General features: G+C 44.7%; 1 long non-coding RNA gene across 1 annotated transcript; it reads left to right on the forward strand.

The window, feature by feature from the left end:
- Positions 1-1,716: 1,716 nt before the first annotated feature.
- On the forward strand, positions 1,717-3,382 carry LOC308495626. Its single transcript, XR_013993019.1, has 3 exons — positions 1,717-1,833; positions 2,546-2,661; positions 3,114-3,382. It is a non-coding gene; the product is annotated as an uncharacterized lncRNA (long non-coding RNA).
- Positions 3,383-3,475: the final 93 nt, after the last annotated feature.

Genomic DNA, 3,475 nt, shown 5'->3' on the forward strand with positions numbered 1-3,475 from the left:
AGGTCATCTCTCTTGAGCAATATGAATGGACATCCTAGAGACATGAGCTATAAGGAAGGAGAACAGCTGCTGGCCTCTCCACTGTCAGGACTTTCTGGCTGTGGAGTGGAGGCTTGGGGATAGGAGAGCAGAACCTGGAAGGAGAGCAAGGTGAGGTGGGGGGTGTGGACCGAGAGTTTGCCTTCCCTATGTCAGTTCATTCTTCAGGGAATGCTGCTGGAGAGAGCTGTTTTACTCCTAGTGTGATTACTAGCTAGGAGTAAAGTGTGGACTCAGGGCTTCTGATTCATTACCTGTGGTTTCCAATGAAAGTCCAAGACTGGTATAATCTTTATGGGAATTGGGTTAGAGTACAAATGTATGTTACGTTTCCTGGGAATCAACAAGTTTTTCAGCTGCCACCATACACAGGGAAATATATAATCTTGACTTGTTCAGCCACTACTTCCCTGTTTCTCGCGCTTTCTCTCTTCCATCCTTCTCCCACAGTGGTTTTTCAGAAATGAATGCCCTTATAGCCCAGAGAAAGTGCCCTTGACGAGAGATATGGGCCGATCCAGGATTTGGGGTTGGTTGCCATATGAGTGGCTGGCATGGCTTCCTTGGAGACCTGCTAACTTGGCTAGGAACCATAAGGATTTGCATGCACAGGGACAGATGAAGGAGTTCTGGGCCCTTTCCAGGATTCTGCAGTGCAGCCAGGTTTGGGACCACTGGATACCACACTCTTTCATCTCATTTTTATTGCACTTTCTTCAGTTTTCAACTTTATTTCAACTCGGTTCAGCCAAATGTATGAAAGTCAAACTAGCCAAAGCATTTTGCTGTGAATATAAAGCCATAGTTCATTCTGCTTGAAGGAAACATGTAAATATAATGTGATTATAACAGTATTTCTCAACGTTTTTCATTATCACCTCCCTAAGGAACCTTTTAAGACATTTTTTTCCTAATCACCCCCTCTTAGGAAATGTTAATATAAAAAATGTACCAAAATTCTGTGCATGTATATCTGTGCTTTATATTTTAAAAGAGTAAGGTTTTTTTTTTAACCCCATAAGAACCAATTTTCACCCCCCTTGGGAGAATTATCACCCTCATTGTGAGTTTGTGGGTTATAATAAAACACAGTGGGGTCGCAGTAGGGAGTACAAAATGTCAGGTAAGCCTCCAAACTGTTTAAATTTATTTGTCTCATCTCCTCTAACTGAACATCACAACTCCACAATTTCTTCCTATCCCCCAGTCTGTTATTGCCATACTACCATATTGCTCTCTCTCCCCTATCCTGGATTTCATTATTCATCATCATCATTTTTCTCTCTAGTATGGAAGTTTACGAGGGAATTTAATTAAAATAGCAACTGTATAGCTCAGGGACAAGTTAGGGACGGTGATTTCCTAAAAATAGCCCTCCAAGAGGTCATCCCTTTGAAAGAAAGAGCCTAGAGACTTATGGTGTATTCATGGAAGAATACAGTAAACCTGAGTATAGGAAAAAATTAAGATATACTTTGGAGTTGCCTTTCAGAGGAGATTGCCCAAGAGGTCTTCATATTGGTCCCAACAGGCTTGGAGATGGGTGCCCTTTATGGGATCTAACTTCTTTATATAAATTCTTTTGGAGTTGATGTCAATTCTGCCCGTGGAACATCAAGTCCCTTTTCTCTGGTAATATAGTGTAACCAAGGACCGCATCTCCTCTCTCCTGTAGAAAACTACCAGAGGCATGCAGTGTTGGTGATGGAAGACACTTTGTTACAGATCTACAGAATCTATATATGGCGGTCACCAGACAAGAGGTCCAAGTGAGGCAGAAACATCAAGGTACTGGTGAGTAGCTCTAAGAGTACTTGGTCTCCCAGGGTTAGAGTTAGGGTCTAGGTTTATGCTCTCCAGGTTCGTGGTAGCTCTAGCCTTTGTGACTTTTTAGCTTTAAATTAATAAAAATTAAATTAAATTTTTATTTCCTTCTTTGCCCTAGCCACAGTTCAAGGGCTCAACAGCCACGTGTGACCGGTGGCTACCAAGTTGGATGGTGCAAATACAAAACATTACCATCATTGCAGAAAGTTCTAGTAACTGGTCTAGGCACTTAAGAGAATTAGTGAGATAACCCGGAAAAAGAGGAGTCTCCCCATCTGAGACATGTCGGGAAATGAGTAGAACACCAGTTGGTTATTTTGTGTCAAGAAATCTCTTGTGGGCCGGCCTGGTGGCTCAGGTGGTTAGAGCTCCATGCTCTTAACTCCGAAGGCTGCCGGTTCGATTCCCACATGGGCCAGTGGGCTCTCACAACAACAACAACAAAAAAAAAAAAGGCAAAAAAAGAAATCTCTTGTCCTACCTGGTGAAAGTGAACCTGGGAAATCATAGTAGAAACAGGGCTTTTCAAAATAAGCTGGAAGTTGGATTTGTGGCTGCTTCTGTCTGTTTATATTAGTAGCAACCCCTGGCCTTTCTCAGAATGCTTGGTAAATGCTAATGTCTTCCTGGTAAGAGGAAGGCATTTGTCACTATCTTCCCTTGATCTTTCTGATTTCAGGAGATCCTGGGACCTCAAGCAGCGCCTCCCCACCAGAACTGATGGCCAACTTCTGAACCAGCCAGAAGAGCCGTTTCCTCAGCACCATCCCTCCAGTGCCTGAGAAAGAGGCCACAGTGAGTCACGAGCAGCTTCTTGGATGGTGTTCTGGGTTCTTGGAAGTGCCACAGCGTTGGTACAACCTTACCAATATTGGGACATTTTTGTCATTAGGCTTCCAAATTGAGGCTTTCTATATGGAGAGTCACAGTTTTTTAACTCTTCCTTTGCTGTCTCCTTTCTGCAATTCTTGTACTAAATGATGGACCTTGACTTCTTTTCTACCTGACCCCACTTCAAGTGGCAGTCCGTGAGGTGGTTCCCGGGGGGAGAAGGGGGAGACGGGATGCACACGTCTCCTGCGTAGAGCCTTATATCACATTCACTGCCTGACGTAGACTTCACAACACTGTCAGCCTCTTCAAGAAGGCCTCTCCTAACCAGAGCTGTGGGAGGAAGGAAGTTCCTTTCCTAACCTAAGGGGAACTCTTCAAAACCCCTGTTCATTTTGGGTTTCTTTTTTTCCTAGGGTCCTTCAGACTCGGTGCAGAGACCTCAGCTGTCCAAGGTCAAGAGGAAGAAGCTAAGGGGGCTCTTCAATTAACTTGTCAGTGTCTCCACTGCTGAGGATGGACTTGGAGAATAGTGCCACCTTGAAGGAGCTCCAGTGGCGGCAATACCTCTGACACAAGTATACAGTGAGAGGCAAGACGACTGAAGTTCACATTGACAGGCCACCTGAATGTGTCCTGTTAACCGAGGGGATCCTGGCTCCAACCCGTCGGGCATTGGCCTTCCCCGTCCGAGCTGAAGCTGGTCTCTGCAAATCCCATACACTCCTCTTCTGTGGTGGAGGTTCTCTAGACTCCGGACACTACCATGTACTCTAGG

The sequence above is a fragment of the Rhinolophus hipposideros genome (genome assembly GCF_964194185.1).
Source record: "Rhinolophus hipposideros genome assembly, contig: HAP1_SCAFFOLD_772, whole genome shotgun sequence".
Classification (NCBI taxonomy): Eukaryota; Metazoa; Chordata; class Mammalia; order Chiroptera; family Rhinolophidae; genus Rhinolophus; species Rhinolophus hipposideros.